Raw genomic sequence first — 12,702 nt, 5'->3', positions numbered from 1 at the left:
TGCACGCGCGTCAATGCGCGTGCACGCGACGTGAGAGAAGTGTGGGCAGTGTGGAGTACGTTTGGCACCTCAAAAACGCGATTCTTTAGGCGGAAGAATAATAATAATTAAAGCTGCAAGCAGCAATGACCGGGCCCTCGCAGCTCTACCCACGTCACAAGGGGTAGCAGCCAATTAGCATTAGAATTTTAGAATCAGCATTAGCATTTGTTAGCATTAGCATATTAGCATTAGCATGTGTTAGCATTAGCATGTGTTAGCATTAAAATGTTAGCATTAGCATGTGTTAGCATTAGCATGTGTTAGCATTAGCATGTGTTAGCATTAGCATGTTAGCATTAGCATTTGTTAACATTAGCATTAGCATGTCTTAGCATTAGCATATTAGCATTAACATTAGCATGTGTTAACATTAGCATGTTAGCATTAGCATTTGTTAGCATTAGCATGTCTTAGAAATTAGCATTAGCATATTAGCATTAGCATGTGTTAGCATTAGCATTAGCATGTGTTAGCATTAGCATGTGCTTGTTAGCATGTTAGCATTAGCATGTTAGCATTAGCATATGTTAGCATTAGCATGTTAGCATTAGCATTCTTTAGGCGGAATAATAATAATAATAATAATCTTTGCAATTACAATAGGGTCCTCACACACTGTGTGTGCTCGGGCCCTAATAATAATTAAAGCTGCAAGCAGCGATGACCGGGCCCTCGCCGCTCTACCCACATCACAAGGGGCAGCAGCCAATCAGAAGAGGGGGCGAGGTTAAGTTACACCAATTAAGGACAAGGAAACAAGTCAGATGACTCGACCCACAAGTCTGTACAAAAAACGGTTTACGAGATAAACCCAAATAAGGTTTCGACCAATCAGAAGAGGGGGCGGGGCCAGGTTAAACCAATTAAGGTGAAGGACTCCGAAAACAAGTCAAATGACTCCACCCTAAAGTCTGTACGACAAACGGTTGATGAGATAAACCCAAATAAAGTTTCGGCCAATCAGAAGAGGGGGCGGGGCTAAGCTAAACCAATTAAGGTGAAGGACTCTGAGACAAGTCAAATGACTCCACCCAGAAATGTGTACAACAAACGGTTGATTAGTAATAGCCAAAAAAAGGAACAATCAAGTTTCGGCCAATCAGAAGAGGGGGCGGGGCTAAGTTAAACCAATTAAGGTAAAGGACTCATAATCAAGTCTTATGAGACCAGCCACGAGTCTGTACGACAAACGGTTCATGAGTTATAGAGGCACTCCCTGTTTGTCGAAGGGTACTTCCTTCCTGTTTGACGCTTCGCCACGGGCACGCCGTTTTACGAAAACTCACGATTCGCACAACTTTTCATCGTTAAGGTGTCTTGAGTATGCCGAGCGAACTTGAAGTTGATCTGATTAACCCCCTAGGAGGAGTTCGTTAAAGTGCGACCTGTGAAAACGGCCAAAAATGCGCCAAAACGCCACTAATTAGTCAAAATGGCTGACTTCCTGTTTGGTTTCGGACATGGCGCCAAGAGACTTTTTTGTGAGTCCGGCCGGACATGATACAGATGTGTACCGATTTTCGTACATGTAGGTGAAACCGTATGGTGGGGCGTGAGGCACGAAGTTTTGTAGGGGGCGCTATTGAGCCATTAGGCCACGCCCCCTTTTGATTATTTTTAAATACAAAATTTTTCGCCACTTGTGATGTGTGTGCAAAGTTGCGCAACTTTTGGAGTACGTTTTGCGGCTCAAAAAATAATAAGAATTAAAGCTGCAAGCAGCAATGACCGGGCCCTCGCAGCTCTACCCACGTCACAAGGGGCAACAGCCAATCAGAAGAGGGGGCGGGGCTAAGTTAAACCAATTAAAGTGTAGGACTCTTTGTCAGGTCATATGAAACCAGCCACAACTCTGTACGACAAACGGTTGATGAGTAACAGCCAAAAAAAGGAACAATCAAGTTTCGGCCAATCAGAAGAGGGGGCGGGGCTTAGTTAAACTAATTAAGGTGTATGACTCTTAGTCAAGTCATATGATACCAGCCACAACTCTGTACGACAAACGGTTGATGAGTAACAGCCAAAAAAAGGAACAATCAAGTTTCGGCCAATCAGAAGTGGGGGCAGGGCTAAGTTGAACCAATTAAGGTTAAGGACTCTTAATCAAGTCATATGACGCCACCCATGCCTCTGTACGACAAACGGTTCATGAGTTATAGAGGCACTTCCTGTTTGGCGAAAGGCACTTCCTGTTTGGCGAAGGAAGTTTGACACTTCGCCACCATCACGCCGTTTTACGAAAACTCACGATTTTGATAACTTTTCATCGTTAAGGTGTCTTGTGTATGCTGCGCGAATTCGAAGTTGATCCGATTAACGCCCTAGGAGGAGTTCGTTAAAGTGCGACCTGTGAAAACGGCCAAAAATGCGCCAAAACGCCACTAATTATTCAAAATGGCTGACTTCCTGTTTGGTTTCGGACATGGCGCCAAGAGACTTTTTTGTGAGTCCGGACATGATACCGGTGTGTACCGATTTTCGTACTTGTAGGTGAAACCGTATGGTGGGGCTTGAGGCACGAAGTTTTGTAGGGGGCGCTATTGAGCCATTAGGCCACGCCCCCTTTTGATTATTTTTAATTACGTAAATTTTCGCCACTTGTGATGTGCGTGCAAAGTTGCGCAACTTTTGGAGTACGTTTTGCGCCTCAAAAACGCGATTCTTTTCGGAGAATAATAATAAGAATAAACATTGCAATTACAATAGGGTCCTCACACACTGTGTGTGCTCGGGCCCTAATTAAAGCTGCAAGCAGCGATGTCCGGGCCCTCGCAGCTCTACCCACGTCACAAGGCCAGCAGCCAATCAGAAACCAAACAGGAAGTCAGCCATTTCGACTAATTAGTGGCGTTTTGGCGCATTGTTTGAGAAAAAAAAAAATTTGAGAAAAAAAAAAAATTGTGAAAAAAAAGTTTTTGAGAAAAAATAATTGTTGAGAAAAAAAAATTGAGAAAAAAAAATTTGAGGAAAAAAATTTTTTTGAGAAAAAGAAAATTTTGAGAAAAAAACATTTTTGAGAAAAAAAAATTTAGAAAAAAAAATTGAGAAAAAAGATTTTTGAGAAAAAAAAAATTTGAGAAAAAAAATTGAGAAAAAAAATTTTGGAGAAAAAATTTTGAGAAAAAAAATTTTTTTGGAGAAAAAATTGTATGACACCAGCCGCGAGTCTGTACGACAAACGGTTCATGAGTTATAAAGGCACTTCCTGTTTGGTGAAGGGCACTTCCTGTTTGGCGAAGGAAGCGTCAATTAAGGTTAAGGACTCTTAATCAAGTCATATGATACCAGCCACAACTCTGTACGATAAACGGTTGATGAGTAACAGCCAAAAAAAGGAACAATCAAGTATGGACCAATCAGAAGAGGGGGCACTTCCTGTTTGGTGAAGGAAGTTTGACCCTTCGCCACGGGCACGCCGTTTTACGAAAACTCACGATTCGCACAACTTTTCATCGTTAAGGTGTCTTGAGTATGCCGAGCGAATGTGAAGTTGATCCGATTAACTCCCTAGGAGGAGTTTGTTAAAGTGCGACCCGTGAAAACGGCCAAAAATGCGCCAAAACGCCACTAATTAGTCAAAATGGCTGACTTCCTGTTTGGTTTCGGACATGGCGCCAAGAGACTTTTTTGTGAGTCCGGACATGATACAGGTGTGTACTGATTTTCGTACTTGTAGGTGAAACCGTATAGTGGGGCTGTTGCGTTGAAATTTTGTAGGGGGCGCTGTTGCACCATTAGGCCACGCCCCCTTATTATTTTTTTTGAATTACGTAATTTTTCGCCACTTGTGATGTGCGTGCAAAGTTGCACAACTTTTGGAGTACGTTTTGCGCCTCAAAAACACGATTCTTTAGGCGGAAGAATAATAATAATAATTAAAGCTGCAAGCAGCGATGACCGGGCCCTCGTAGCTCTACCCACGTCACAAGGGGCAGTGGTTACACTATTACACTTATTGCCCTGTTACACTATTACACTTATTGCCCTTTTAAACTTATTGCCCTATTACACTATTACACTTATTACACTATTACACTTATTGCACTTTTACACTATTACACTTATTGTGCTATTACACTATTACACTTATTACACTATTACACTTATTACACTATTACACTTATTACACTATTACACTATTACACTACTACACTTATTGTGCTATTACACTATTACACTTATTACACTATTACACTTATTGCGCTATTACACCATTACACTTATTGCGCTATTACACTATTACACTGTTACACTATTACACTTATTACACTATTACACTATTACACTTATTACACTATTACACTTATTGTGCTATTACACTATTACACTGTTACACTATTACACTTATTACACTATTACACTATTACACTTATTACACTATTACACTTATTGTGCTATTACACTATTACACTTATTACACTATTACACTTATTGCGCTATTACACTATTTCACTGTCACACTTATTACACTATTACAATATTATACGTATTACACTATTACACGTATTGCGCTATTACACTATTATACTTATTACACTATTACACTATTACACTTATTACACTTATTACACTTTTACACTTATTACACTATTACACTTATTACACTATTACACTTATTGTGCTATTACACTATTACACTATTACACGTATTACACTATTACACTTATTACACTAATCTTATTACACTTATTACACTTATTACACTTATTACACGATTACACTTATTACACTTATTACACTATTACACTATTACACTTATTACACTTATTACACTTATTACACTTTTTACACTATTACATTTATCACAGTTATTACACCTAGACACAGTTACATTATTGCACTTATTACAAACCATTGAAAAGATAGCAAATAGGAACTATCAATAATCGACCAATCAGAAGAGGGGGTGGGGCTAAGTTAAACCAATTAAGGTGAAGGACCCTTAGTCCTGTCATATGATACCAGCCACAACTCTGTACGATAAACGGTTGATGAGTAACAGCCAAAAAAACGAACAATCAAGTTTCGGCCAATCAGAAGAGGGGGCGGGGCTTAGTTATACCAATTAAGGTGAAGGACTCTTAGTCAAGTTATATGATACCAGCCACAACTCTGTACGATAAACGGTTGATGAGTAACAGCCAAAGCAAGGAACAATCAAGTATGGACCAATCAGAAGAGGGGGCACTTCCTGTTTGGCGAAGGAAGTTTGACGCTTCGCCACGGGCACGCCGTTTAATGAAAACTCACGATTCGCACAACTTTTCATCGTTAACGTGTCTTTAGTATGCCGAGCGAATGTGAAGTTGATCCGATTAACCCCCTAGGAGGAGTTCGTTAAAGTGTGACCCGTGAAAACGGCCAAAAATGCACCAAAACGCCACTAATTAGTCAAAATAGCTGACTTCCTGTTTGGTTTCGGACATGGCGCCAAGAGACTTTTTTGTGAGTCCGGACATGATACAGGTGTGTACCGATTTCCGTACGTGTAGGTGAAACCGTATGGTGGGGCTTGAGGCACGAAGTTTTGTAGGGGGCGCTGTTGAGCCATTAGGCCACGCCCCCTTTTGATTATTTTTAATTACGTAAATTTTCGCCACTTGTGATGTCCTTGCAAAGTTGCACAACTTTTGGAGTACGTTTGGCGCCTCAAAAACGCGATTTACTTTCGGGAAAATAAGAATAATAATCTTTGCAATTACAATAGGGTCCTCACACACTGTGTGTGCTCGGGCCCTAATAATCTTTGCAATTACAATAGGGTCCTCACACACTGTGTGTGCTCGGGCCCTAATAAGAATAAGAATAATCTTTACAATTACAATAGGGTCCTCACACACTGTGTGTGCTCGGGCCCTAATTAAAGCTGCAAGCAGCGATGACCGGGCCCTCGCAGCTCTACCCACGTCACAAGGCCAGCAGCCAATCAGAAACCAAACAGGAAGTCAGCCATTTCGACTAATTAGTGGCGTTTTGGCACATTTTGAGAAAAAAAAAATTGAGAAAAAAAAAATTAAGAAAAAAAAATGTTTGAGAAAAAAACAATTTGAGAAAAAAACAATTTGAGAAAAATTTTTTTTTTGAGAAAAACATTTTTTTTTAGAAAAAAATCAAGTCATATGACATCAGCCACGAGTCTGTACGACAAACGGTTCATGAGTTATAGAGGTACTTCCTGTTTGGCGAAGGGCACTTCCTGTTTGGCGAAGGAAGCGCCAATTAAGGTTAAGGACTCTTAATCAAGTCATATGACATCAGCCACGAGTCTGTACGACAAACGGTTGATGAGTAACAGCCAAAAAAGGAACAATAAAGCTTCGGTCAATCAGAAGAGGGGGCGGGGCTTAGTTAAACCAATTAAGGTGAAGGACACTTAGTCAAGTCATATGATACCAGCCATAACTCTGTACGATAAACGGTTGATGAGTAACAGCCAAAAAAAGGAACAATCAAGTATGGACCAATCAGAAGAGGGGGCACTTCCTGTTTGGTGAAGGAAGTTTGACCCTTTGCCACGGGCACGCCGTTTTACGAAAACTCACGATTCGCACAACTTTTCATCGTTAAGCTGTCTTGAGTATGCCGAGCGAACTTGAAGTTGATCCGATTAACCCCCTAGGAGGAGTTTGTTAAAGTGCGACACGTGCAAACGGCCAAAAATACACCAAAACGCCACTAATTAGTCAAAATGGCTGACTTCCTGTTTGGTTTCGGATATGGCGCCGAGAGACTTTTTTGTGAGTCCGGACACGATACAGATGTGTACCGATTTTCGTACTTGTGGGTGAAACCGTATAGTGGGGCTGTTGCGTTGAAATATTGTAGGGGGCGCTGTTGCTCCATTAGGCCACGCCCCCTTTTATTTTTTTTTATTTACGTAATTTTTCGCCACTTGTAATGTGCTTGCAAAGTTGCACAACTTTTGGAGTACGTTTGGCGCCTCAAAAACGCGATTCATTCGGCGGAAGAAGAAGAATAATAATCTTTGCAAATACAATAGGGTCCTCACACACTGTGTGTGCTCGGGCCCTAATAATCTTTGCAATTACAATAGGGTCCTCACACACTGTGTGTGCTCGGGCCCTAATAATAATTAAAGCTGCAAGCAGCGATGACCGGGCCCTCGCAGCTCTACCCACATCACAAGGGGCAGCAACCAATCGGAAGAGGGGGCGGGGCTAGTTAAACCAATTAAGCTTAAGGACTCTTAATCAAGTCATATGACACCACCCACACGTCTGTACGACAAACGGTTCATGAGATAAAGAGGCACTTCCTGTTTGGTGAAGGGCACTTCCTGTTTGGCGAAGGAAGCGCAAATTATGGTTAAGGACTCTCAATCAAGTCATATGACATCACCCACGAGTCTGTACGACAAACGGTTCATGATTTATAGAGGCACTTCCTGTTTGGCGAAGGAAGTTTGACGCTTCGCCACGGGCACGCCGTTTTACGAAAACTCACGATTCGCACAACTTTTCATCGTTAAGGTGTCTTGAGTATGTCGAGCGAATTTGATGTTGATCCGATGAACCCCCTATGAGGAGTTTGTTAAAGTGCGACCCGTGAAAACGGCCAAAAATGCACCAAAACGCCACTAATTAGTCAAAATGGCTGACTCCCTGTTTGGTTTCGGACGTGGCGCCAAGAGACTTTTTTGTGAGTCCGGACATGATACAGGTGTGTACCGATTTTTGTACTTGTAGGTGAAACCGTATAGTGGGGCTGTTGCGTTGAAATGTTGTAGGGGGCGCTGCTGCGCCATTAGGCCACGCCCCCTTTAAAAAAATGGAATTACGTAATTTTTCGCCACCTGCAATGTGCGTGCAAAGTTGCGCAACTTTTGGAGTACGTTTTGCGCCTCAAAAACTCGATTCTTTTCGGAGAAGAATAAACATTGCAATTACAATAGGGTCCTCTCACACTGTGTGTGCTCGGGCCCTAAATATAGCTGCAAGCAGCGATAAAGTGGCCAAAAAAAACACCTCAAATCATGAACACAGCCTGCGATGTGCGTGAAATCTTGCAAGCTGAAATCTTGCAAGCACATTCCCACTAGGTCAAGGAACAGATGCCACCCTTCTCACATTGGCCTGTTATAGCGCCACCAGCGGGTCAACTTTTGCATAACCCAGTTTTGGAACAAAATGCCTCAAATCACGCATGCAGTGTCCGATTGTGTCAGTAATGTCAAAGAGAGCACTGCCTGCGATCTTGATATTTTGTACTTTTATAGCCATTGTTTTCTGGCTTGAAGCGAGCCCACAATTGTTTCGAAGGAACAATATTTTCTAGTTTATCTATCAACCAGAGCATATCAAGTTCTCCTCAAAACTTCGGTTCCTTCTACTCCTACATACTTGGACAGAAAATGAAAATAAAAACATCAATATGTTCAGCTTACTGTGGCGACATGTGCTATTACTTTTTACAGCAATCGGCCAAATGGTGGCGCTGTAGGAAGCCTTCGAAAGTGCAAACTTTGAACAGGTATAGCTCATGCTCTGTTATACGTACAGCCATGAAACCTGTATACAAGTATGCATCTCCTCATGCCGAACAACTTTTACCCTCTGACTTTTGACCTCTGACCTTAAGATCTCCCACAATTTGGAATTATATGAAAAACTGTAAAAATCTATCTCCTCCTGGGATTTTCGTGTTACGTGCACGAAACCTTTTTCACATGAAATTTGAACCTATATCTACACAGGCTATGTGGTGAGAAGTTTGTACATTAAATAATGATTTTAATAATTCAATGAATATTGCGGTTTTATGCAAATTATTCTTCGGCCTCTAAATCATACATGCAAAGTGACTCGTTCATGGCATTTTGGAAACATGTAGAGGGTTAGTCCAAATATCACTGAAACCAATTGTATTCCTATTGGCCAAAGGGGGGCGCTATACGAAGCGTTTGAATATTCAAACTTTAAATGGGCATAAGTTATGCCTCGTTTCGTTTAAAGACCTGCAAGTTGCTTACACACGTGCCTTGACTCAAGCGGAAGCCGTCTTTGTTAAGTAAGCTCCGCCCTTAGATTTTCCACCATTTTGAGCAGTTTGTAAACCGCTTAAACCGTTTTTATTCTGGAATTTTCGCGTCACGTGCACGGAACCTTTTAGCGTTTTTTTTAGCAATTTGCATGAAACATTCTACACACAATCTAAGGACCTTTATCTAACATGCCTATGAAGTGCACACAAAAAAATAATAAAATACTAATAATAAATATAGCTGCAAGCAGCGAGAAAGTGACTAAAAACACCTCAAATCATGAACACAGCCTGCGATGGGCGTGAAATATTGCAAGCACATTCCCACTAGGTCAAGGAACAGATGCCACCCTTCTCACATTGGCCTGTTATAGCGCCACCAGCGGGTCAACCTTTGCAAAACACATTTTTGGAACAAAATGCCTCAAATCACGCATGCAGAGTCCGATTGCGTCATTTTGTACTTTTATAGCCATTGTTTTTTGGCTTGAAGCGAGCCCACAATTGTTTCTAAGGAACAATATTTCTAGTTAACTATATCAATTTTAATCAGTGAATCGAATCGTATCGCCATGAATGAACCAATATCTTCCATGTATCGAATCTATTAAAATGTATCGTTACACCCCTAAAGATTACACATCTAAAAACGTGGACTCATTGTTCCTGTCCGCATTGATTGACTGGGAAATAAAGGGGCCATGGGCGATCAGCAACATGCAACGATGAGAAAGAATAAGTCCTATTTAAATATTTACACACCCCTCTCTCTCTTTCTCTCTCTCTCTCTCTCTCTCCACAGATCAACACATATCTGGATGGCTTGAGTTTTTTTTTTAAGTATTTGTTCTGACACTTCAACGTTCTCCTTGTTTATTTGATGAGTAACTTTTTTTTTCTTTCAATATAAAGAAGTAACTGTTCTGTTATTTTGGTGGGTGTCAAGGAATCCTTGTTTATAAAGTAACTGTTCTGTTATTTTGCTTTTTTGAAAAGTATTTGTTCTGACACTTCAACGTTCTCTTTGTTTATTTGATGAGTGACTTTAGTTATAATCTTTTGACCTTGGACACTGAATAATAAAACCTCACCATTTCGTTACTGCATCCTTAGTTGTAGAGTATTATTGTTTTTCACTGTTTCTTCAATGCGGCTCCAAACAGGGCTGAAAGGTTCTGGGTTGGCACCATTCAGGCATTCACTGGTGCCATGGTTTCTAGGGAGGCGATGTCAATTAGCCTGTAGCTATGCCCCTCCCGAAAAGCTTTTTGTCTGATGAGTAACTTTTTTTTTCTTTCAATATAAAGAAGTAACTGTTCTGTTTTTTTGGTGGGTGTCAAGGAATCCTTGTTTATAAAGTAACTGTTCTGTTATTTTGCTTTTTTGAAAAGTATTTGTTCTGACACTTCAACGTTCTCTTTGTTTATTTGATGAGTGACTTTAGTTATAATCTTTTGACCTTGGACACTGAATAATAAAACCTCACCATTTCGTTACTGCATCCTTAGTTGTAGAGTATTATTGTTTTTCACTGTTTCTTCAATGCGGCTCCAAACAGGGCTGAAAGGTTCTGGGTTGGCACCATTCAGGCATTCACTGGTGCCATGGTTTCTAGGGAGGCGATGTCAATTAGCCTGTAGCTATGCCCCTCCCGAAAAGCTTTTGTCCAATGATAGCTTAGCAATTGTTGTGCAGCTTTCCAAGGCAAGCTTCCGTGACTGTGAGCAGTCATAGCTGTCAAAGCTTTTTCGCCAGCTCACACACAGTTTGCAACATAACAGCAAGAATAGGAATACTGGGATAACGAGATGGTGACTAAGAACAAGTAACAGATCCCCATACCCAGAAAACGGTTGGAGGGTGCATTTTTCCACCCCTTTTCCCATGCTGAAATCTGCACTTATTGGCTATGTTGTTTAGTTGTTGAACACTGTTACACACATACACAGCTTAACGTCGGGAAAGTTACACGACTCACCCACCCAGGTGATAGCAATAATACTAATCGCCGTAATCATAACAAAGGTGCAAATCATATAAAACAAACAAATGTACAAATCTGCAGTGATCTAATGTGTTGACGGCTGCTGCTGGGCTGGCTTGTTTTGGATATCTCACGCCGTCAAGGGTCCACCTCAACTAAGCTGTTGATCGGTTTAGCCACACATTAAAGGTGTATTCAGTGATAATGAAAGTGGCCGGGTGTCATCTTGTCACAGCGTGGAAATGTTTAGTTTTTTATAGATTTTCTACACCATTATAATGTTCTCGTTTTGATCATTAGACCCAATCACTGAATATCGGTAGGCCTACATCTCCAGCTTCAGGATATGTATGATACTGATTTACTACGAGACTGTGGCATTTTATGAGTTCAGTAGTTTACAATCTAGGCATTTAGCAGACGTTCTTAATTCAGAGCGACTGCGGTTCTCAAAACCTTTATTTTGACCATCATAACTAAACATCATAACATAACTACGGCCATAGCCATACTCTACCCTGATTGGTCGAGGACTGGCTGGCCACCTCAGAAAACGGAATCTAGCTATGCTTGTTACACGGGTCATGGTGGAAGTCCTTATATGGTCAGCACACATTCTAGTGAGGAGAAAGAATGGAAAATGTTCCAATTATATTTTTATTTGAATGAAATACAATCACTGAATATACCTTTAAGACTCGTACCGAAACTCGTCTACACAAACGTTCAGATTTAAAACAATAACGTGCTGTCGTGCTTACTGCTTAACTTTTTCCCAGCCTGGCCAGAATGGAAATTTCTATTATTGTATTATGATCTGAGACATACTATTATGATTATGAGCATCAGCGCGACACCCGTCCTTGGATGGCACAGTTTTTTTTTTGGTCCCCCGTCGTAAACTCAGTTTCTCGATCTGCATTGGCGTATAGTGGGGAATTTGCGGAGTGCACATCGAGTTAAGCGAATGTAATCCACTCCGTATGAAGCGTCCATGTCAACTTTTTTCTGATTGAAAACATCACGGACAGATGCTATGCTAACGCCTCCGCCTGCAATGAAAGTGGACTATGCTGGTTGAAAGCTAGGAGAAGTACCTCCGGTTCAGAGGGTTGAGAGAATGATCCTTTTGGATCAGTCGAAGAAGAGATGGAGAAGAGCTCCCGATCGTTTTTTTTTTCTTCTTTTTTTAATAATTATAATATATTTCGGTTTTAATGACCTAGTACGGAAAATTACGGTCGGCTAATTTAAGTACAGAAGAAGTACGGTTTAATCCGCTTTTAATATTAAGTGGCTCCCCGTGGCTGAGAGAGTTAACACATTGACCGCCATCTTAACCTTCACTGTAGGCTCTCCTGCCATTTTGTTTAAGCATTTTCTTCATATTTATACATTTTTCCTAAATTCCCTGTTCGCACGAAAATATCATACAGTGCCTGAAATAAAAGAGGACATCCTCTAGTCTCTCCAAAAAATATTTGTTTTGTATGTACGATGTAGCAATCTAGAGTTTTAGCCATTTCAAACCCCTTGTTTTTTCAAAATCCAGGTGGAAATTCAAAATAATTGGAGTTATTGACCTTTTTGTGAATGATCTTTTTTCAAGTGGATAACTCACTTGATATTTGTCTTTATGGCTTCAGGCATTATCAGATAAGTGTACTAATGTAATT

At 40.8% G+C, this 12,702-nt stretch overlaps 1 protein-coding gene across 1 annotated transcript in view; it reads left to right on the top strand.

The window, feature by feature from the left end:
• Positions 1-10,585, top strand: part of LOC308280444 (uncharacterized protein) — a 51,594-nt gene extending 41,009 nt beyond the window's left edge. The window contains exon 7 of the mRNA XM_080720711.1: positions 9,845-10,585. The gene's annotated coding sequence lies outside the window, so the exon portion shown is untranslated. The remainder of the gene's footprint in view (positions 1-9,844) is intronic.
• Positions 10,586-12,702: the final 2,117 nt, after the last annotated feature.

This window comes from Nannobrachium achirus (assembly GCF_963921795.1).
Source record: "Nannobrachium achirus genome assembly, chromosome: 2".
NCBI lineage: Eukaryota > Metazoa > Chordata > Actinopteri > Myctophiformes > Myctophidae > Nannobrachium > Nannobrachium achirus.
This window is presented reverse-complemented; position numbering and strand designations above follow the sequence as displayed.